We start from the raw sequence: 24,876 nt of genomic DNA on the forward strand, positions 1-24,876 counted from the left end.
GATGGCGCCGATGGCTCCATGAACATGGCGACCATGTCTATCGGCGCCATCTTACGACAGTAATAAAGTACTAAATCACTGAGATAGTCATCTTATACAGTACTTGGAGATTGACCCCACCGGAAACCACACCTGCATCACACTGATAATGGTTAGTCAAGGAATTCCCTCTAGTTCAATAAGACCAGTGGTGGAAAAAGTACTAAATTGTCATACTTGAGTAAAAGTAGAGATACCTTAATAGAAAATGACTCAAGTAAAAGTGAAAGTTACCCAGTAAAATACTACTTGAGTAAAAGTCTAAAAGTATTTGGTTTTAAATATACGTAAGTCTCAAAAGTAAATGGAATTGCTAAAATGTACTTAAGTATCAAAAGTAAAAGTATAAACAATTTTAAATTCCTTATAATAAGCAAACCAGACGTCACCATTTTCTTTGTTTTATTTATTGGCGGATAGCCAGGGGAACACTCCAACACTCAGACATAATTTACAAATGAAGCATTTGTGTTTAGTGAGCGCCAGATCAGAGGCAGTAGGGATGACCAGGGATGTTCTCTTGATAAGTGTGTGAATTGGACCATTTTCATGTCAAAATGTAATGAGTACTTTTGGGTGTCAGGGAAAATGTATGGAGTAAAAAGTACATTATTTTCTTTAGGAATGTGGTGAAGTAAATGTAAAAGTAGTCAAAAATATAAAGAGTAAAGTACAGATACCCCAAAAAACTACTTAAGTAGTACTTTAAAGTTTTTTTACTTAAGTACTTTACACCACTGAATAAGATGTGTGCATCACCTCACACACACCGACAGTCATTAGCTGAAAAATAATAAGACATTTGTTTCCTACAATCAGTTCTATTCAAAAAGCACTTTGTATTTTCTCACCGAGCTACAACAAACTACACCGGACTGACAATTGAACCCTGTGGTGCCCCGGAACAAGTATTGTTTGCCGATGATTGTAAAATAGTAATTATTTATTCACTAAACAGAAATTATATGAAACAAATGGGGTCCTGATTAAGGGACAATTTCCTTGTTGAATTAGAAGAAGAAGAAAAAAATCAGTTCTAAACAGCTGATGGCGCACCATATTACATTCAAAATTTATATAACCAATTCAGATAAGGAAATCATAAAGGCATATCAATTTCTTGGATTGCTTATTGGAAACCATGCCAATCCAAAGAGGGAGTGACGCAAACAACTCCCTGTGCCTCTAGTCACTGCCATTACCTTATTTGGTTTGCTGTAACATGGGTTTATGTAAGGTAAAGTAAGCTATGGTATTTACTGTATGTTAGCAATGATATCAGCTGGGTAAAGGACCTGGGCCCAGATTCACAAAACCTTCTTAAGAATAAATTTCTTCTTAACTGCCATTTTTTCCTTAACTATAGATTTAAGAAGAAAGTTAAGCAAGTTGCTATTCCTAAAAAAGGTTATTGGAAATTTTATTGCGCTATTTCTTATGTTTCTCCTTAAGCAAAAAGTTAAGATGAAATTAGATTCTTGAAAATAAAGTACTTGGAAATGTTCTTAATTCCAAGATAGCTAAACCTTTGTCTTAAACTCAGGGCAGTGAGAGAAAAAGCTCATAAAAGCAATTGAACATGTTTAATTCACTCACAAACTTCATCTGAAAGTTTCAGTATTGATTATTTTAAACCCAAGAACATGTTTTAGAACAGTAATCTCAGTAAGAAATATGCTAACATGATTGCCATTGCTAGATAGATAGATAGCTAAAACGGTTGCTTAGCAACAAACATCTTAAGAATCTGGGCCCTGGGCAAAACAAAAACACTTCTTACACAAAAACGTAAGAAGCTTCTTAAGGAAAAAAATAAGAAGTTCATAAGATAGTTTGTAAGTGCAATTCCTCAACAATATATTCAGATTTAATGATTTTCTTTCGAACTTCTCAAATAGCTTCTTACTAATCTTCTTAAGATATTTGATGCTAGGCAACCGATTTAGCTACAATTGAAGTCGGAAGTTTACATACACCTTAGTAAAATACATTTAAACTCAGTTTTTCACAATTCCTGACATTTAATCCTAGTACAAATTCCCTGTCTTAGGTCAGCTAGGATCACCACTTTATTTTAAGAATGTGAAATGTCAGAATAATAGTAGAGAGAATGATTTATTTCAGCTTTTATTTCTTTCATCACATTCCCAGTGGGTCAGATGTTTACATACACTCAATTAGTATTTGGTAGCATTGCCTTTAAATTGTTTAACTTGGGTCAAACATTTCGGATAGCCTTCCACAAGCTTCCCACAATAAATTGGGTGAATTTTGGCCCATTCCTCCTGACAGAGCTGGTGTAACTGAGTCAGGTTTGTAGGCCTCCTTGCTCGCACACGCTTTTCAGTTCTGCCCACACATTTTCTGTAGGATTGAGGTCAAGGCTTTGTGATGGCCACTCCAATACCTTGACTTTGTTGTCCTTAAGCCATTTTGCCACAACTTTGGAAGTATGCTTGGGGTCATTGTCCATTTGGAAGACCCATTTGCGACCAAGGTTTAACTTCCTGACTGGTGTCTTGAGATGTTGCTTCAATATATCCACATAATTTTCCTTCCTTATGATGCCATCTATTTTGTGAAGTGCACCAGTCCCTCCTGCAGCAAAGCAACCCCACAGCATGATGCTGCCACCCCTGTGCATCACGGTTGGGATGGTGTTCTTCGGCTTGCAAGCAACCCACTTTTTCCTCCAAACATAACGATGGTCATTATGGCCAAACAGTTGTGCAGTTACAAACCGTAGTCTGGCTTTTTTATGGCGGTTTTGGAGCAGTGGCTTCTTCCTTGCTGAGCGGCCCTTCAGGTTATGTCAATATAGGACTCGTTTTACTGTGGATTTAGATACTTTTGTACCTGTTTCCTCCAGCATCTTCACAAGGTCCTTTGCTGTTGTTCTGGGATTGATTTGCACTTTTCGCACCAAAGTACGTTCATCTCTAGGAGACAGAACACGTCTCCTTCCTGAGCGGTATGACGGCTGCGTGGTCCCATGGTGTTTATACTTGCGTACTATTGTTTGTACAGATGAACGTGGTACCTTCAGGCGTTTGGAAATTGCTCCCAAGGATGAACCAGACTTGTTGAGGTCTACAATTTTTTTTCTGAGGTCTTGGCTGATTTCTTTTGATTTTCCCATGATGTCAAGCAAAGGGGCACTAAGTTTGAAGGTAGGTCTTGAAATACATCCACAGGTACACCTCCAATTGACCCCAATGATGTCAATTAGCCTATCAGAAGCTTCTAAAGCCATGAGATCATTTTCTGGAATTTTCCAAGCTGTTTAAAGGCACCGTCAACTTAGTGTATGTAAACTTCTGACCCACTGGAATTGCGATACAGTGAATTATAAGTGAAATAATCTGTCTGTAAACAATTGTTGGAAAAATTACTTGTGTCATGCACGAAGTAGATGTCCTAACCAACTTGTCAAAACTATAGTTTGTTAACAAGAAATTTGTGGAGTGGTTGAAAAACAAGTTTTAATAACTCCAACCTAAGTGTATGTAAACTTCCGACTTCAACTGCAGCTATCTAGCTAGCAATGGCAATCATGTTAGCGTATTTCATACTGAGATTACTGTTCTAAAACATGTTCTTGGGTTTAAAATAATCAGTACTGAAACTTTCAGATGAAGGGTGTTGGTAAACATAGGAAGAACCCACTGCTGAAGGAGTCAAGAAAGCCTGATTGAACTTCTCAAAACCCACCTAATAAACCAAAATCCTGGGGGAAATGTTCTGTGGACCAATTCAACAAAATTAGAGCACTTTGGGAATACAGATCAGCACTGTTTAACTGATGGCCAAATGAAGCACTCAATGAACATAACCTCCCTACAATCAAACATGGAGGTTTGATAATGCTGTTGGGTTTCTTTTGCTGCACCTTGAATGTGCGCAAGGCATCATGAAATCATCAGATTATCAGGTGTTTTGTAGTGCAATGTTCAACCCAATGTCCAAAAAACAGGTCTCCATTGAATGTTGTGGGTCTTCCAGCAGGACAACGACCCAGGAATGGTTAAGAGATGCTGGGCTGATATACAGTACCAGTCAAAAGTTTGGACACACCTACTCATTCAAGGGTTTTTCTTTATTTGTTACTATTTTCTACATTGTAGAATAATAGTGAAGATATCAAAACTATGAAATAACACATATGGAATCATGTAGTGACCAACAAAGTGTTAAACAAATTAAAATATATTCTATATTTGAGATTCTTCAAAGTAGCCACCCTTTGCCTTGATGACAGCTTTGCACACGCTTGGCATTCTCTCAACCAGCTTCATGAAGTAGTCACCTGGAATTCATTTCAATTAACAGGTGTGCCTTCTTAAAAGTTAATTTGTGGAATATTTTTCCTTCTTAATGCGTTTGAGCCAATCAGTTGTGTTGTGACAAGGTAGGGGTGGTATACAGAAGATAGTCCTATTTTGTAAAAGACAAAGTCCATATTATGGCAAGAACAGCTCAAATAAGCAAAGAGAAATGACAGTCCATCATTACTTTAAGACATGAAGGTCAGTAAATCCGGAAAAACGTTGAAAGTTTCTTCAAGTGCAGTCGCAAAACCATCAAGCGGTATGATGAAACTGGCTCTCATGAGGACCGGCACAGGAAAGGAAGACCCAGAGTTACCCTCTGCTGCAGAGGATAAGTTCATTGCACCTCAGATTGCAGCCCAAATAAATGCTTCACAGAGTTCAAGTAACAGACACATCTCAATATCAACTGTTCAGAGGAGACTGCGAGAATCAGGCCTTCATGGTCGAATTGCTGCAAAGAAACCACTACTAAAGGACACCAATAAGAAGAAGAGACTTGCTTGGGCCAAGAAACACGAGCAATGAACATTAGACCGGTGGAAATCTGTCCTTTGGTCTGATGAGTACAAATTTGAGATGTATGGTTCCAACCGCTGTTACTTTGTGAGACGCAGAGTAGGTGAACGGATGATCTCTGCATGTGTGGTTTCCACCGTGAAGCATGGAGGAGGAGGTGTGATGGTGTGTGGGTGCTTTGCTGGTGACACTGTCAGTGATTTATTTAGAATTCAAGGCACACTTAACCAGCATGGCCCCCACAGCATTCTGTAGCGATACGCCATCCAATCTGGTTTGCGCTTAGTGGGACTATCATTTGTTTTCAACAGGACAATGACCCAAAACACACCTCTAGGCTGTGTAAGGGCTATGTGACCAAGAAGGAGAGTGATGGAGTGCTGCATCAGATGACCTGGCCTCCACAATCCCCCGGCCTCAACCCAACTGAGATGGTTTGGGATGAGTCGGACCGCAGAGTGAAGGAAAAGCAGCCAACAAGTGCTCAGCATATGTGGGAACTCCTTCAAGACTGTTGGAAAAGCATTCCAGGTAAAGCTGGTTGAGAGAATGCCAAGAGTGTGCAAAGCTGTCGTCAAGGCAAAGAGTGGCTACTTTGAAGAATCTCAAATATAAAATATATATTGATTTGTTTAACACTTTTTTGGTTCCTACATGTGTTATTTCATCGTTTTGATGTCTTCACCTTTATTCTACAATGTAGAAAATAGTAAAAATAAAGAAAAACCCTTGAATGAGTAGGTGTGTCCAAACTTTTGACTGGTACTGTACATTGGCATCACCATGAGCAGGCATTGCAAGTACATTAACATTACTGAAGTCACACAAATGGAGCAGGCAGCTTCTCGCATCTATAAAAAAGTTGTCACTATCAATACAAGTCCAAAATATTTCCCTTACATCTGAAACAGAAAAAGGCATTTCTCTCTTAAAGCTTGAATTCTTTGCATGTGAGGCGTAGAAGATATATTATGTTGAACAAGTACAAAGGAAAGAGGTTCTTTATTGTGCGGAATGACCCAATCCTCAATTCCTGTTTTGTCTGTGGCCAGATTATGAAATACAATCACAATCTTTTACAACAGAAATAGCCCTCAAAATAAAATGCTCTGAACATGGTGTTTTTGTTATTATTTCATTGACTACAAATTGTAATTACTTAGTAAAAGGCGAAAGGTTTATTACTTTTTGAAGAGAAACCAGCATTGAAGACAGTGGTGGAAAAAGTACCCAATTGTCATACTTGAGTAAAAGTAAAGATACCTTAATAGCAAATGAATTAAGTAAAAGTCACCCAGTAAAATATTACTTGAGTAAAAGTCTAACAGTATTTGGTTTTAAATACTGTATACTTAAGTATCAAAAGTAAAAGTATAAATAATTTCAAATTCCTTACATTAAGAAAACCAAACAGCACAATTTTCTTGTTTTTATTTTATTTACGGATAGCCAGGGGCACACTCCAACACTCAGACATGATTTGTCCTGCTAAGCATTCAAAATGTAATGAGTACTTTTGGATGTCAGGGAAAATGTATGGAGTAAAAATAACATTTTCTTTAGGAATGTAGTGAAATATTCAAAAATATAATAGTAAAGTACAGATACCCAAAAAAAACTACTTAAGTAGTACTTTCAAGTATTTTTACTTAAGTACTGGTTGAAGGTAAATCCAGATGTAATTCCTAATCTGGGCACAGAGACCAAACAGGAGTTGAGAAGTGGGAGTTATACTAGAAATATTACTACTCTATCAACATATTCGATTTGTGAGTTTGAATATGGTATCAAGAGTTAAGGAGTTCCTTGCTACTAGCACCTTAAACATTTGCGGAACATTTATGGTCCTAACACAAATGGCAAAGAATTTGGCTGAGCTTCATGTTATACCTGTAACATGAATTTGCTTTAAAATAGTTATTATAAAGGGTTTATGAAGGCTTCGTTAAACCTTTAAAGTAGTTTATTTAAAGTGGGACCGAGTGTCATACTATGAATTGATGGGAAAAGCACACAAGCTCTTGCAAGGAAGTGACCGCTACCACTAATCAATCAAAGACACTTGCATTGCGACTGAAATGACAAGTTACTGTAAGCTTGACATTCATAGAACAGCTTAATTTAAACTTGTGTTAAACTAAATATAGTTTAAGCCATCTTCACACATTGACTGTGTATATACTTAATAATATTTATCTAAATATGACATAGGGTCAAATCAGCAAAATAAAACGTAATTCATTGCACAGTCTTGGCACTTTTACAGTTAATTTCAAAGCGGTCCAGGCCCTATTTAAATAAAACTGCTTCAGTGCTACTTCACAGCCTTGGCTCCTCGATGGTAATTGAACCATGAAGTTAATTCAAATAAAAAAATTGCTTTTCTAATACATACATTATCGGTGTGTGTGTTATCGTAGTATTCACAACGACGTCTCATTGGGCCTCTTGATGACAGGGCTTTATTTCATAGGAGCTCCGTCTGCCCTCAGCTGCACGTCACCCAGACTGAAGATGGAGGACAGACAGGAACAGGACAACCCTTTGTTAGCGACAGAGGACATAAAACAATTACATTCAGTTTGCTTTCAGCTCCTATTTTTGCATGGGTTTGGGCTTCAACACTCTACTGTTTAAGAGAACCTGCTTCAATGTACTAGTGGTCCAGCACCCACAAACAGCATGCATCAGTGCTTCTGTTGTGCGTGCGTATGTATGTCTGTCAGTGTTCTTAACTGCCGTACTTCCCTGGCTCCTGTCTGTGTTCTTAACTGCCGTACTTCCCTGGCTCCTGTCTGTGTTCTTAACTGCCGTACTTCCCTGGCTCCTGTCTGTGTTCTTAACTGCCGTACTTCCCTGGCTCCTGTCTGTGTTCTTAACTGCCGTACTTCCCTGGCTCCTGTCTGTGTTCTTAACTGCCGTACTTCCCTGTCTCCTGTCTGTGTTCTTAACTGCCGTACTTCCCTGGCTCCTGTCTGTGTTCTTAACTGCCGTACTTCCCTGGCTCCTGTCTGTGTTCTTAACTGCCGTACTTCCCTGGCTCCTGTCTGTGTTCTTAACTGCCGTACTTCCCTGGCTCCTGTCTGTGTTCTTAACTACCATACTTCCCTGGCTCCTGTCTGTGTTCTTAACTGCCGTACTTCCCTGGCTCCTGTCTGTGTTCTTAACTACCATACTTCCCTGGCTCCTGTCTGTGTTCTTAACTGCCGTACTTCCCTGGCTCCTGTCTGTGTTCTTAACTGCCGTACTTCCCTGGCTCCTGTCTGTGTTCTTAACTGCTGTACATCCCTGGCTCCTGTCTGTGTTCTTAACTGCCGTACTTCCCTGGCTCCTGTCTGTGTTCTTAACTGCCGTACTTCCCTGGCTCCTGTCTGTGTTCTTAACTGCCGTACTTCCCTGGCTCCTGTCTGTGTTCTTAACTGCCGTACTTCCCTGGCTCCTGTCTGTGTTCTTAACTGCTGTACTTCCCTGGCTCCTGTCTGTGTTCTTAACTACCATACTTCCCTGGCTCCTGTCTGTGTTCTTAACTGCCGTACTTCCCTGGCTCCTGTCTGTGTTCTTAACTACCATACTTCCCTGGCTCCTGTCTGTGTTCTTAACTGCCGTACTTCCCTGGCTCCTGTCTGTGTTCTTAACTGCCGTACTTCCCTGGCTCCTGTCTGTGTTCTTAACTGCTGTACATCCCTGGCTCCTGTCTGTGTTCTTAACTGCCGTACTTCCCTGGCTCCTGTCTGTGTTCTTAACTGCCGTACTTCCCTGGCTCCTGTCTGTGTTCTTAACTGCCGTACTTCCCTGGCTCCTGTCTGTGTTCTTAACTGCCGTACTTCCCTGGCTCCTGTCTGTGTTCTTAACTGCTGTACTTCCCTGGCTCCTGTCTGTGTTCTTAACTGCCGTACTTCCCTGGCTCCTGTCTGTGTTCTTAACTGCTGTACTTCCCTGGCTCCTGTCTGTGTTCTTAACTACCGTACTTCCCTGGCTCCTGTCTGTGTTCTTAACTGCTGTACTTCCCTGGCTCCTGTCTGTGTTCTTAACTGCCGTACTTCCCTGGCTCCTGTCTGTGTTCTTAACTGCCGTACTTCCCTGGCTCCTGTCTGTGTTCTTAACTGCCGTACTTCCCTGGCTCCTGTCTGTGTTCTTAACTGCCGTACTTCCCTGGCTCCTGTCTGTGTTCTTAACTGCTGTACTTCCCTGGCTCCTGTCTGTGTTCTTAACTGCCGTACTTCCCTGGCTCCTGTCTGTGTTCTTAACTGCTGTACTTCCCTGGCTCCTGTCTGTGTTCTTAACTACCGTACTTCCCTGGCTCCTGTCTGTGTTCTTAACTGCTGTACTTCCCTGGCTCCTGTCTGTGTTCTTAACTGCCGTACTTCCCTGGCTCCTGTCTGTGTTCTTAACTACCATACTTCCCTGGCTCCTGTCTGTGTTCTTAACTGCTGTACATCCCTGGCTCCTGTCTGTGTTCTTAACTGCCGTACTTCCCTGGCTCCTGTCTGTGTTCTTAACTGCCGTACTTCCCTGGCTCCTGTCTGTGTTCTTAACTGCCGTACTTCCCTGGCTCCTGTCTGTGTTCTTAACTGCCGTACTTCCCTGGCTCCTGTCTGTGTTCTTAACTGCCGTACTTCCCTGGCTCCTGTCTGTGTTCTTAACTGCCGTACTTCCCTGACTCCTGTCTGTGTTCTTAACTGCCGTACTTCCCTGGCTCCTGTCTGTGTTCTTAACTGCCGTACTTCCCTGGCTCCTGTCTGTGTTCTTAACTGCCGTACTTCCCTGGCTCCTGTCTGTGTTCTTAACTGCCGTACTTCCCTGGCTCCTGTCTGTGTTCTTAACTGCCGTACTTCCCTGGCTCCTGTCTGTGTTCTTAACTGCCGTACTTCCCTGGCTCCTGTCTGTGTTCTTAACTGCCGTACTTCCCTGGCTCCTGTCTGTGTTCTTAACTGCCGTACTTCCCTGGCTCCTGTCTGTGTTCTTAACTGCCGTACTTCCCTGGCTCCTGTCTGTGTTCTTAACTGCCGTACTTCCCTGGCTCCTGTCTGTGTTCTTAACTGCTGTACTTCCCTGGCTCCTGTCTGTGTTCTTAACTGCCGTACTTCCCTGGCTCCTGTCTGTGTTCTTAACTGCCGTACTTCCCTGGCTCCTGTCTGTGTTCACCATACTTCCCTGGCTCCTGTCTGTGTTCTTAACTGCTGTACATCCCTGGCTCCTGTCTGTGTTCTTAACTGCCGTACTTCCCTGGCTCCTGTCTGTGTTCTTAACTACCGTACTTCCCTGGCTCCTGTCTGTGTTCTTAACTGCCGTACTTCCCTGGCTCCTGTCTGTGTTCTTAACTGCCGTACTTCCCTGGCTCCTGTCTGTGTTCTTAACTGCCGTACTTCCCTGGCTCCTGTCTGTGTTCTTAACTGCCGTACTTCCCTGACTCCTGTCTGTGTTCTTAACTGCCGTACTTCCCTGGCTCCTGTCTGTGTTCTTAACTGCCGTACTTCCCTGGCTCCTGTCTGTGTTCTTAACTGCCGTACTTCCCTGGCTCCTGTCTGTGTTCTTAACTGCCGTACTTCCCTGGCTCCTGTCTGTGTTCTTAACTGCCGTACTTCCCTGGCTCCTGTCTGTGTTCTTAACTGCCGTACTTCCCTGGCTCCTGTCTGTGTTCTTAACTGCCGTACTTCCCTGGCTCCTCCGCAGCCCACACCAGAGTCAACTTCCACCCCCCCACCACCACATTCATTCTGTTCATCCCAAACATTAGAACCACTTCCTGATAATTTACCTGGGTCGTGTTTTATTAGGGCAGGGAACACAAAACGTTTTTAAATGTTTCGCCATGGAAAACGTAAATGAGTGTTTGTTATCCGTGTAGTCCCTCCCTGTTTCAGTCCATATTAAATTTTTTGGTGAAGATTGAATATGAACCTGATTTAATTCAACCTAGTATTCACAAATGGAGAGGGGAGTCACTCATGGATGGTAACCTGGGTTGTGTTTGCTAGGCACTGTCGTAGAATTACAACATTATGTTAATCACATTACTTTTATATTAGAATGTATTCCTATATTAGTATATTCTGTTCTTCTGAGAGGTAACATAATAGGTTTCAGTTTTGTGTGAACTGAGATGAGCCTGAGATTGAACTCTGTGACAGTCGATTTACGATGGCTTGGTGATAAGACAACATTCCATTCCATGATTAGTGTCTGTGTGCCGGTCTGTCGGTGCCAGGGAGACCCAATCTCCAGTTTATTTATCCCATATGGCAGATGAATACTGGACTCCATCATTCTGAGAAAAGAGCTAAGTATCCTATGTTGCATTAGTATTTTTGTATAAACAAGCAGTAAATGAACTAGAGACAGATATTTGGCACCATGTAAATCTTGATGCCTGTTGCATGAGAGCACAATGTACCTTTGTATAATTTCACGTATCTGTTCTTCGTCACAAGGACTCAGGAAGACTATAAAGAGTTGTAACCGAATCCTGTTTATTTGGGCTTTAACTCTACACCATTGGGTGACCGTTAACGCTCCATTGCTGCAGTAATTAATAAAGTTCAATTGTTTTGAGGAAATCTAAAAGTCTCTCCTTTGATTAGAATAATTACCACGACAGCACAATATGGAAGAAAAATGTCAGAAATTGAGTGAAACGGAGAGGTTCTATCTGAACTTGTCGAATAAAGTTTTGCCACGGTCTGCCCTAATGAACAAGACCAGGGTTGTATTGATAAGTGCACACCCTAGCCAGCCATAGCAAAACGTTTTGCAACTTAAATAAACTAGTGTTTCTTATTGGTTCAGGTAAGTCCCGCCCCGCTTTGGCCCGTTTGCTTCTGCATGGTTCCTAGGGAATATACCCAAGGTGCTCCAAAGAACACCGGTTGTGTTTGTCACTAACCCAAGCAGCGCATAGCAACCATAACAAATCAGGTAACGATTTGGCAAAATTAATACTGTAATTGGTTTGAGTGACACGCACTTTGCAGTAGATAGTATATCCCCTTTTTCTCCCCAATTTCGCGAGCCGTGCGTCCTCCGAAACACGACCCTGCCAAGCCGCACTGCTTCTTGACACACTGCCCGCTTAACCCGGAAGCCAGCCGCACCAATGTGTCGGAGGAAACACCGTACAACTGGCGACCGTGTCAGCGTGCCTGCGCCCGGCCCGCCACAGGAATCACTAGAGCGCGATGGGACAAGGACATCACGGCCGGCCAACGACGCTGGGCCAATTGTGCGTCGCCTCATGGGTCTTCCGGTCGCGGCCGGCTGAGACACAGCCCGGGATCGAACCCGGATCTGTAGTGACGCCTCAAGCACTGCAGTGCCTTAGGCCGCTGCGCCACTCGGGAGGCCCAGTAGATATGTTTCTGCACCCCGTAGTGCAGCACAAGGAAGTCGAAGGCCTGGTCCAGAATTCCCATCACCATGGCCTCAGAGTCCAAGGGACCGCTCTCCTGCAGTGGGGCAAATAACAGTTAGCACAGTGCAACGCTGGGACTGTCCTGAATGCAACTCCAGGGGCTGAATCCTAACTGGAGAGCTTTATGTAACAGCCCTGGGTTCAAATAGTATTTGTTTTATTTCAAATAGTTTAGATGCGCTTGATTAAGGTTGCCATGGAACCAATAGACCGGTTCCAAAAGTACACCACCCATCTAACACTGTAAGCAGGCTCAATCAAATGCCCAAGGTATTTGAAAGAAACAAACACTATTTCAAACCAGGTCTGGTATACTTTAGCGCCCTCAAACTCAACTCTGGACCTGGAAGCCAGTTCCACTGCTTTTTCCCGCCCATTGTTCCTCTCTAACCAGGGACTGATTTAGACCTGGGATACCAGATGAGTGAAATTCATTATCAGGTAAAACAGAACCAGCAGGCTACGGACCTCGTAGGGTAAGAGTTGAGTACCCCTGCTCTAGTGGGAACATCATGCAGTGTCTTGGGTGTACCTTGACGAAGACGCTGAAGAACAGCTCAGACCTGAGCTCCTGACTCTCTTGGAGGCCGTCAGGTCGTCATTAATGTTTACATTTACATTTTAGTCATTTAGCAGATGCTATTATCCAGAGCGACTTACAGTTAGTGAGTGCATACATTTTCCATACTGGCCCCCCGTGGGAATCGAACCCACAACCCTGGCATTGCAAGCGCCATGCTCTACCAACTGAGTTTCAGTGGGACGCCTGCTTCTGCACCTCCGCTCCCTTCAGCTCCAGATGGGGACAACAGCCTACACACCACACAAACACACCAATGTCACCAATGTCACAAAGAGGCAGAGAATGTATTGTAAAGACAAGACGCGCACATACGAGTCAACTTGAACTACTTTTTTCTTACAGAGAGGGCAGCACAACACCATCAAAGGCAGTGAATCTCTCTGCAGAACACCAGGAGAAACAAAGCCTCAGCTTAGATTCAGGGTGTTTTGGAATCTAAGGGAAGCTTTGTCTTTCAACACATTACTATTCCAACACAGACCCAATCTTCTCTGGTCTTTTAACACATTACTATTCCACCACAGACCCAATCTTATCTGGTCTTTTAACACAATACTATTCCACCACAGACCCAATCTTCTCTGGTCTTTTAACACATTACTATTCCACCACAGACCCAATCTTCTCTGGTCTTTTAACACATTACTATTCCACCACAGACCCAATATTCTCTGGTCTTTTAACACATTACTATTCCACCACAGACCCAATATTCTCTGGTCTTTTAACACATTACTATTCCACCACAGACCCAATCTTCTCTGGTCTTTTAACACATTACTATTCCACCACAGACCCAATCTTCTCTGGTCTTTTAACACATTACTATTCCACCACAGACCCAATCTTCTCTGGGTGCTACAACACAGCTGAGACACTGCCTGCTTGCCCTCGTAACACAACAAAGCCATTGTCCTCGATGGGATAAACACACACAGCCCAGTGTGTCCTCTTCTCTGGCCACCCACCCAGGGAGGATGCCAGCAGCCTGTGGACAATGACATCAACGTAGGGGCGTATGGGAGAGGTGAAGTGTGTGTAGAAGGGCACATGTTGGCCAGCAACATCAACTCCTCCACCAACCTGAGAGGAAGGACAGGAAGAGCAAAACAAAGAAATTAGAAAAAACATTTACTGGCAAGACATTCTATACAATCAGATCTCTAGTTGACGTTAAGCTCACTTTGAATCCAGTTCGCTTGCTTTCTTGAGGTATACACACTCACACAGTGCGTTTATAAAGTATTCAGACCCCTTCCCTTTTTCCACATTTTGTTACGTTACAGCCTTATTCTAAAATTGATTAAATCAAAAATTGTCCTCAATCTACACTCAATACCCCATAATGACAAAGCAAAAACTGATTTAGACATTTTTGCAAATGTATTAAAAATAAAAAGACAGAAATACCTTATTTACATAAGTATTCAGATCCTTTGCTATGAGACTCGAAATTGAGCTCAGGTGCATCCTGTTTCCATTGATCATCCTTGAGATGTTTCTACAACTTTGCATTTGCTCTCACTACCTGCACAGGAAAAGACAACCAATTAGCCAATTAATTAATTACACTGATGACGACGATAGTAGAGCTTGGCAATATGGACAAAACAAAATCCATCTCACAATTTAATCCAATTTTATTGGTCACATATTTAGCTGATGTTATTGCGGGTGTAGCGAAATGCTTGTGTTCCTAGCTCCAACTGTGCAGTAGTATCTAAAGATTCACAACAATACACAAATCTAAAAGTAAAAGAATGGAATTGAGAAATATATAAATATTAGTACGAGCAATGTCGGAGTGGCACTGACTAAAATACAGTAGAATAGAATACAGTATATACATATGAGATGAGTAAAGCAGTATGTTAACATTTTTAAAGTGACTAGTGTTCCATTATTAAAGTGGCCAGTGATTCCATGTCTATGTATATAGGGCAGCAGCCTCTAAGGTGATGGCTATTTAACAGTCTGATGGCCTTGAGATAGAAGCTGTTGAATGAATGATTGACTGAATGATAACAATAAAATTAACGATAAGTTTATAACAATGTGCACCACAGTTATTTTGTTATATTACCATTTAAAAACGACTACTGCTACTTTGAATGTTGTAGCAATCAACCATATTAGCAAACTTATTTCATTTCAAACTTCACATCTCTAGTAGGGCCCTAACGGTTATTTAAAGTGTGATAAGTGTGTGCATTATGAGAAAAGCGCCAAGTCGTTTGCGTCGGTGCCATAACCATCGTTGGCCATGATAGCTATCGACAGTGGCGAGTAACACACACAAAGCTACTTGAATGTAGCTGCTATAAATGCGGAAGACACATTTCGGTTGAATGCATTCATTTATGTAACTGACTAAGTATCCCCTTTCCCTATATGCCGAGGCTGTATCTGCCTCCAGAGAGCTCACCTTCCACTGTTCCTGAGGGAGAACCTGAACCACATCCCTGTTAGGGCCCTGTTTTGGCCTACAATTCCATCCAGGAAGATATCCCGAATGCCATCCTGCAGATATATACAGTTCCATTAGACAATTTTTACTGCCGACACATATAAATTACTATATATACAGTGGGGAGAACAAGTATTTGATACACTGCCGATTTTGCAGGTTTTCCTACTTACAAAGCATGTAGAGGTCTGTAATTTTTATCATAGGTACACTTCAACTGTGAGAGACGGAATCTAAAAGAAAAATCCAGAAAATCACATTGTATGATTTTTAAGTAATTAATTTGCATTTTATTGCATGACATAAGTATTTGATACATCAGAAAAGCAGAACTTAATATTTGGTACAGAAACCTTTGTTTGCAATTACAGAGATCATACGTTTCCTGTAGGTCTTGACCAGGTTTGCACACACTGTAGCAGGGATTTTGGCCCACTCCTCCATACAGACCTTCTCCAGATACTTCAGGTTTCGGGGCTGTCGCTGGGCAATACGGACTTTCAGCTCCCTCCAAAGATTTTATATTGGGTTCAGGTCTGGAGACTGGCTAGGCCACTCCAGGACCTTGAGATGCTTCTTACGGAGCCACTCCTTAGTTTCCCTGGCTGTGTGTTTCGGGTCGTTGTCATGCTGGAAGACCCAGCCATGACCCATCTTCAATGCTCTTACTGAGGGAAGGAGGTTGTTGGCCAAGATCTTGCGATACATGGCCCATCCATCCTCCCCTCAATACGGTGCAGTCGTCCTGTCCCCTTTGCAGAAAAGCATCCCCAAAGAATGATGTTTCCACCTCCATGCTTCACGGTTGGGATGGTGTTCTTGGGGTTGTACTCATCCTTCTTCTTCCTCCAAACAAGGCGAGTGGAGTTTAGACCAAAAAGCTCTATTTTTGTCTCATCAGACCACATGACCTTCTCCCATTCCTCCTCTGGATCATCCAGATGGTCATTGGCAAACTTCAGACGGGCCTGGACATGCGCTGGCTTGAGCAGGGGGACCTTGCGTGCGCTGCAGGATTTTAATCCATGACGGCGTAGTGTGTTACTAATGGTTTTCTTTGAGACTGTGGTCCCAGCTCTCTTCAGGTCATTGAGCAGGTCCTGCCGTGTAGTTCTGGGTTGATCCCTCACCTTCCTCATGATCATTGATGCCCCACGAGGTGAGATCTTGCATGGAGCCCCAGACCGAGGGTGATTGACCATCATCTTGAACTTCTTTCATTTTCTAATAATTGCGCCAACAGTTGTTGCCTTCTCACCAAGCTGCTTGCCTATTGTCCTGTAGCCCATCCCAGCCTTGTGCAGGTCTACAATTTTATCCCTGATGTCCTTACACAGCTCTCTGGTCTTGGCCATTGTGGAGAGGTTGGAGTCTGTTTGATTGAGTGTGTGGACAAGTGTCTTTTATACAGGTAACGAGTTCGAACAGGTGCAGTTAATACAGGTAATGAGTGGAGAACAGGAGGGCTTCTTAAAGAAAAACTAACAGGTCTGTGAGAGCCGGAATTATTACTGGTTGGTAGGTGATCAAATACTTATGTCATGCAATAAAATGCAAATTAATTACTTAAAAATCATACAATGTGATTTTCTGGATTCTTATTTCAGATTCCGTCTCTCACAGTTGAAGTGTACCTATGATAAAAATTACAGACCTCTACATGCTTTGTAAGTAGGAAAACCTGCAAAATCGGCAGTGTATCAAATATTTATTCTCCCCACTGTATATATACACACACACTACTGTTTAAAAGTTTGGGGTCACTTAGACATTTCCTTGTTTTCGAAAGAAAAGCTATTTTTTTGTCCATTAAAATAACATCAAATTGATCAGAAATACAGTGTAGACATTGTTAATGTTGTAAATGGCTATTGTAGCTGGAAACGGCTGGTTTTTAATGGAATATGTACATAGGCGTACAGAGGCCCATTATCAGCAACCATCAGTCCTGTGTTCCAATGCCAGGTTGTGTTTGCTAATCAAAGTTTATCATTTTAAAAGGCTAATTGATCATTAGAAAACCCTTTTGCAATTATGTCAGCACTGCTGAAAACTGTTGTGCTGATTAAAGAATCAATAAAACTGGCCTTCTTGAGACTAGTTGAGTATCTGGAGCATCAGCAATTGTGGGTTCGATTACAGGCTCAAAATGGCCAGAAACAAATAACTTTCTTCTGAAACTCGTCAGTCTACTCTTGTTCTGAGAAATGAAGGCTATTCCATGCGAGAAATTGCCAAGAAACTGAAGATCTCGTACAACGCTGTGTACTACTCCCTTCACAGAACAGCTCAAACTAGCTCTAACCAGAATAGAACGAGGAGTGAGAGGCCCCAGTGCACAACTGAGCAAGAAGACAAATACATTTGAGTGTCTAGTTTGAGAAACAGACGCCTCACAGGTCCTCAACTGGCAGCTTTATTAAATAGTACCCGCAAAACACCAGTCTCAACGTCAAAAGTGAAGAGGCGACTCCGGGATGCTGACCTTCTAGGCAGAGTTGCAAAGAAAAACCCATATCGCAGACTGGCCAATAAAAATAAAAGATTAAGATGGGCAAAAGAACACAGACACTGGACAGAGGAAGATTGGAAAAAAGTGTTATGGACAGACAAATCGAAGTTTGATGTGTTCAGATCACAAAGAATAACATTTTTGAGACGCACACCAAATGAAAAGATGCTGGAGGAGTGCTTGATGCCATCTGTCAAGCATGGTGGAGGCAATGTGATGGTCTGGGGGTGCTTTGGTGGTGGTAAAGTACAGGGTAAAAGGGATCTTGAAGAAGGAAGGCTATCACTCCATTTTGCAACACCATGCCATACCCTGTGGACGGCGCTTGATTGGAGCCAATTTCCTCCTACAACAGGACAATGACCTAAAGCACAGCTCCAAACTATGCAATAACTATTTAGGGAAGAAGCAGTCAGCTGGTATTCTGTCTATAATGGAGTGGCCAGCACAGTCACCGGATCTCAACCCTATTGAGCTGTTGTGGGAGCAGCTTGACCGTATGGTAAGTAAGAAGTGCCCATCAAGCCAATCCAACTTGTGGGAGGTGCTTCAGGATGCATGGGGTGACATCTCTTCAGATTACCTCAACAAATTGACAACTAGAATGCCAAAGGTCTGCAAGGCTGTAATTGCTGCAAATGGAGGATTCTTTGACGAAAGCAAAGTTTGAAGGACACAATTATTATTTCAATTAAAAATCATTATTTCTAACCTTGTCAATAACTACATTTCCTATTCATTTTGCTATATTTCCTATTCAAACTCATTTCATGTATGTTTTCATGGAAAACAAGGACATTTCTAAGTGACCCCAAACTTTTGAACAGTAGTGTGTGTATATATATATATATATATATATATATACAGTGGGGAGAACAAGTATTTGATACACTGCCGATTTTGCAGGTTTTCCTATTTACAAAGCATGTAGAGGTCTGTAATTTTTATCATAGGTACACTTCAACTGTGAGAGACGGAATCTAAAACAAAAATCCAGAAAATCACATTGTATGATTTTTAAGTAATTAATTTGCATTTTATTGCATGACATAAGTATTTGATACATCAGAAAAGCAGAACTTAATATTTGGTACAGAAACCTTTGTTTGCAATTACAGAGATCATACATTTCCTGTAGGTCTTGACCAGGTTTGCACACACTGCAGCAGGGATTTTGGCCCACTCCTCCATACAGACCTTCTCCAGATCCTTCAGGTTTCGGGGCTGTCGCTGGGCAATAAGGACTTTCAGCTCCCTCCAAATATTTTCTATTAAGTTCAGGTCTGGAGACTGGCTAGGCCACTCCAGGACCTTGAGATGCTTCTTACGGAGCCACTCCTTAGTTGCCCTGGCTGTGTGTTTCGGGTCGTTGTCATGCTGGAAGACCCAGCCACGACCCATCTTCAATGCTCTTACTGAGGGAAGGAGGTTGTTGGCCAAGATCTCGCGATACATGGCCCCATCCATCCTCCCCTCAATACGGTGCAGTCGTCTTGTCCCCTTTGCAGAAAAGCATCCCCAAAGAATGATGTTTACACCTCCATGCTTCATGGTTGGGATGGTGTTCTTGGGTTGTACTCATCCTTCTTCTTACTCCAAACACGGCGAGTGGAGTTTAGACCAAAAAGCTCTATTTTTGTCTCATCAGACCACATGACCTTCTCCCATTCCTCCTCTAGATCATCCAGATGGTCATTGGCAAACTTCAGACGGGCCTGGACATGCGCTGGCTTGAGCAGGGGGACCTTGCGTGCACTGCAGGATTTTAATCCATGACGGCGTAGTGTGTTACTAATGGTTTTCTTTGAGACTGTGGTCCCAGCTCTCTTCAGGTCATTGACCAGGTCCTGCCGTGTAGTTCTGGGCTGATCCCTCACCTTCCTCATGATCATTGATGCCCCACGAGGTGAGATCTTGCATGGAGCCCCAGACCGAGGGTGATTGACCATCATCTTGAACTTCTTCCATTTTCTAATAATTGCGCCAACAGTTGTTGCCTTCTCACCAAGCTGCTTGCCTATTGTCCTGTAGCCCATCCCAGCCTTGTGCAGGTCTACAATTTTATCCCTGATGTCCTTACACAGCTCTCTGGTCTTGGCCATTGTGGAGAGGTTGGAGTCTGTTTGATTGAGTGTGTGGACAGGTGTCTTTTATACAGGTAACCTGTTCAAACAGGTGCAGTTAATACAGGTAATGAGTGGAGAACAGGAGGGCTTCTTAAAGAAAAACTAACAGGTCTGTGAGAGCCGGAATTCTTACTGGTTGGTAGGTGATCAAATACTTATGTCATGCAATAAAATGCAAATTAATTACTTAAAAATCATACAATGTGATTTTCTGGATTTTTGTTTTAGATTCCGTCTCTCACAGTTGAAGTGTACCTATGATAAAAATTACAGACCTCTACATGCTTTGTAAGTAGGAAAACCTGCAAAATCGGCAGTGTATAAAATACTTGTTCTCCCCACTGTATATAGTAGATATCCATCAGGTGGGATATCTTCCTGGATGGATATAGATATATACAGTCAGGTCCATAAATATTTGGACATTGACAAAGTTATAATTATTTTAGCTGTCTAACACAGCATATTGGAGTTGAAATTAAATAATTAATATGATCTGAAAGTGCAGACTTTCAGCTTTAGTTTGAGGGTATTTACATCCAAATCGGGTGAACAGTGTAGGAATTACAGCACTTTTTATATGTGGTCCCCCCCTTTTTAAGGGACCAAAAGTAATTGGACAATTGGCTGCTCAGCTGTTCCATGGCCAGGTGTGTGTTATTCCCTCATTAGTTCATTTACAAGTAAGCAGATAAAAGGTCTAGAGTTGATTTCAAGTGTGGCATTTGCATTTGGAATATGTTGCTGTTAACCGTCAATATGAAGTCCAAAGAGCTGCCAGTGAAGCAAGCCATCATTATGTTTTGTTTTACCCCATATGTAACTCTGTGTTGTTGTTTTTATCGCACTGCTTTGCTTTATCTTGGCCAGGTCGCAGTTGTAAATGAGAACTTGTTCTCAACTGGCTTACCTGGTTATATAAAGGTGAAATAAATAAAAATATATATAGCCTGAAAAATCAAAACAAACCCATCAGAGATAGCAAAAACATTAGGTGTGGCCAAATCAACTATTTGGTACATTCTTAAAAATAAAGAACGCACTTGTGAGCTCAGGAACACCAAAAAGCCCGGAAGACCACGGAAAACAACTGTGGTGGATGACAGAATACTTATTTGGTGAAGAAAAACCCCTTCACAACAGTTGGCCAGATCAAGAACACCCTCCAGGAGATAGGCGTATCTGTGTCAAAGTCAACAATCAAGAGAAGACTTCACCAGAGTAAATACAGAGGGTTTACCACAAGATGTAAACCATTGGTAAGCCTCAAAAACAGGAAGACCAGATTAGAGTTTGCCAAAAAACATCTAAAAAAGCCTGTACAGTTCTGGAACAACATCCTATGGACAGATGAGACAAAGATCAACTTGTACCAGAATGATGGGAAGAGAAGAGTATGGAGAAGGGAAGGAACTGCTCATGATCCGAAGCATACCGCCTCATCTGTGAAGCACGGTGGAGGTAGTGTTATGGCGTGGGCCTGTATGGCTGCCAATGGAACTGGTTCCTTTGTATTTATTGATGATGTGACTGCTGATAAAAGCAGCAGGATGAATTCTGAAGTGTTTAGGGCTGTATTATCTGCTCAGATTCAGCCAAATGCTTCAAAACTCATTGGACAGCGCTTCACAGTGCAGATGGACAATGACCCGAAGCATACTGCGAAAGCAACCCAATACTTTTTTAAGGCAAAGAAGTGGAATGTTCTGCAATGGCCAAGTCAATCACCTGACCTGAATATAATTGAGCATGCATTTCACTTGCTGAAGGCAAAACTGAAGGCAAAACGGCCCAAGAACAAGCAGGAACTAAAGACAGCTGCAGTAAATCCCTGGCAGAGCATCACCAGAGAAGAAACCCAACATCTGGGGATGTCTATGGGTTCCAGACTTCAGGCAGTCATTGACATTGAAGTATTAAAACTCACAATTTAATTTATGATTATGTTAGTTTGTCCAATTACTTTTGAGCCCCTAAAATTGGGGGGCTATGTATAAAAATTGTTGTAATTTCTACACGGTTCATACAATAATTTTGACAAAACCCTTAAATTAAAGATGAAAGTCTACACTTAAAGCACATCTTGATTGTTTCCTTTCAAATCCATTGTAGTGGCATACAGAGACAAAATGATACAAATTGTGTCACTGTCCAAATACTTATGGACCTGACTGTATATGTCTACACAAACCTCTCTCTCTCGCTGTTTGTGTCCGTGTGTGTATACATACACACACACACACACACACACACACACACACACACACACACACACGGGTGCTGCAATGAAATCATCATGGTACTTTTTGGGGTTGATTCTTACTGATTCCTGCAAAGAAGAAGATGGAAATGTTTCTATTAGTATGCTACAGCTGTGCTTAACTTGTCATGCCATCGTGTTAGATGTTCTTTGACAGATAAAGCCTTTGGTCAGCATTTTCTGAAAGCCAGAGTTCTTTGGTAAACAAGTAACCATATGATTACCGTGGTTACTTTTTTTTGTTGTTGGTCATTTTAGCAGACGCTCTTATCCAGAGCGACTTACAGTTAGTGAGTGCATACATTTTCATACTGGCCCCCCGTGGGAAACGAAACCACAACCCTGGCGTTGCAAGCGCCATGCTCTACCAACTGAGCTACAGGGGACTACTTGGTTTGATATAAGTATTCATCATACTAATCTTTATTTTGGGGGGGGAATGTCTTGTCTTTTCACCTAAATGAGCTCTCCTCTCTTTAGGACGTGGGAAATGTCCTCTGTGGTCATGTACGCTTCAAACACTGTCTTTGATCGTCCTCAGCGTCCTCTAGTCTTCTTACACTTGTCAGAAGGCGTAGTGCGACCTGGAGATGAAAACAGATTTCAGATATCAATTCAACACCCATCTACAACAGAAAATAAAACTTTGTAAAAGCTTGATCGCATATAACAACTTTATCAGGTCAAAGTAATTCAATAAGTACGTTCACTTAGTCAAGACTATTTCTTACCTTGGGGTTGCACGTTTTTGGTTTTGTTAAAGGGGGACTTTGACGTGACTGCATTGAAGTCAGGATACAATGGCCCATCTCTCTTGTTATCCTCGTTGTTCTTTGGCACATTCTTCTTCTTGGAATTCTTCTCTTGCTCTTGAGCTGGGTCAGTTAAACCAGCTTTTGGGGGAGACGTCCAATGACTCATGTCCTTGTTTCTTTGGTTACTGTGGGCACGTTGGAAGCATGGTCTTTGTAGTCTTTGTTTTGTCGTCTGGTGTTGCTGCTGGGAGTCCCTCTGATTGAGAGAGCCCAACTACTCACCGGACTCCACATCTCCGTCCTGACTGGTTTTGGTGTCCCTCCTCTCCCCGCGTCGCTGCTTGTTGGAAGCCCCTGCTTCCTCTCCGGGTCCTGTGGCGCCCGCTTGTCCATGTACAAGGACAGACAGCTCTCTTCTCCTCCCTTACCTTTCATAGGCGAAGGCGAGAAGTCACTTGAGTCAGAGCACTCGATAAATGCCTGGTCCCTTTTTCTCTGCAGTCTTGTTTGTCGCTGTGGGCTAGACCCTGCCTCTGTGCGTTTGGCCCATTCTCTTCCCCCTGCTGTTGGGCATACTGGTCCAGGTAGGATCTGAACTTTCTACTGTGATGCTGGCCGAGGAGTCCGGCATAGGCATCTTTCTGATGAGGGGTGCTGGACTGGCTGGGTCCACGTTTGCCATTCCGAGACCTGTTGCCTTCCTTGAATTGACGAGGGTCCATTTGGCTATGACATGACTGAAAAGACAAGAGCTCAGATTTAGTATTTAGCTATACAATTAACCTGAGAAAACATACAGAAACGTACAGATATGTTAATAGCGAACGTTATGCAGACTAGCTAAGTTAGTGGTCACCTTGATCAATCTCTGTTAGACTGGGAGGATGGTTAGCTGCCTAGCGCCATCAAGGTTATTTGGCTCCATGCCGCCATCCACTGATGTGTGGTTAGCTCGCTACATCATCAGGGCCACCAAGTCAGAGACAGCTGCAAACATTAATTGACATGGCATCAAGTTATAGTGCTAAAGACAACTTAGCTAGCCAACTCTACATTCCCTAGCAACCTCACACACCACAAGTTTTAATGTTCACTTCACCAGCTATAGCTAGGTTTCGATTTTCCTCAGTCATGAGAGGCTGAGCTAAATATCCAGATAGCGACTAGCTAGCTAGCTAACTCGCCAATGCAATGTTGCATCTGTTTCGCGCTAGCTAACGTTAGCTAGTCGATTGAATCAAACTTGGACTTTTAATAACAAGTCAGCTGTGAATGATATCTAGTTGTTGGGCAGAGGAAAAGTAGCTAGCTATAAACAAGACGGCATTAGCTACCTGAATCATGTATTACTGCTGTCTGTTGTTCGTTTCGTGAAATGGATTAGCTACTGTTAGCTTTAGCTAGCTAGTTAGTTAAATGACGGTCGTCACTAGTTACCACAGCCACAGAGTCATATTTCTACAATGTCTCTTCTTAAAATGTCATTTAAAACCCAACCTTAACCACACTGCTAACCTTATGCCTAACCTTACATTAAGACCAAAAAGTTCATTTTAGTTTTCATCAATTTCTTTGATATAGCTTTGTGGCTGTGCTATGTAGTGGAGATCTTAAATAACCACTGTGTAAATGACTGGTCAGTGCAATCTGGGATCCTTGGGACGTCCCTACCCCAAACCTTAACCTTAACCTTAACTCCTATACTTACCCTAACCCAGTGTTTCCCAAACTCACACTGCCCTAATCCTTACTTAACCCTAACCTTAACCCTTACGTTAACCGTAGGGACGTCCCAAGGATTCCAGATAGCGAGGCCCATTAATGACCGGTGAAAATATCAAACCATTTCCGGGGGCGTTAGGTCAACGTGCATGCCGGG

The 24,876-nt window shown here is 42.4% G+C and overlaps 1 long non-coding RNA gene across 1 annotated transcript; it reads right to left on the minus strand.

Moving 5' to 3' along the window:
• Positions 1-21,791: 21,791 nt before the first annotated feature.
• Positions 21,792-24,836, minus strand: LOC311146439. Its single transcript, XR_014614674.1, has 4 exons — positions 24,332-24,836; positions 23,854-23,984; positions 22,974-23,734; positions 21,792-22,826 (listed from the first exon to the last, which is right to left on the minus strand). It is a non-coding gene; the product is annotated as an uncharacterized lncRNA (long non-coding RNA).
• Between the last annotated feature and the right edge of the window lie 40 nt (positions 24,837-24,876).

Source organism: Coregonus lavaretus (assembly GCF_964263955.1).
Source record: "Coregonus lavaretus genome assembly, chromosome: 19".
Classification (NCBI taxonomy): domain Eukaryota; kingdom Metazoa; phylum Chordata; class Actinopteri; order Salmoniformes; family Salmonidae; genus Coregonus; species Coregonus lavaretus.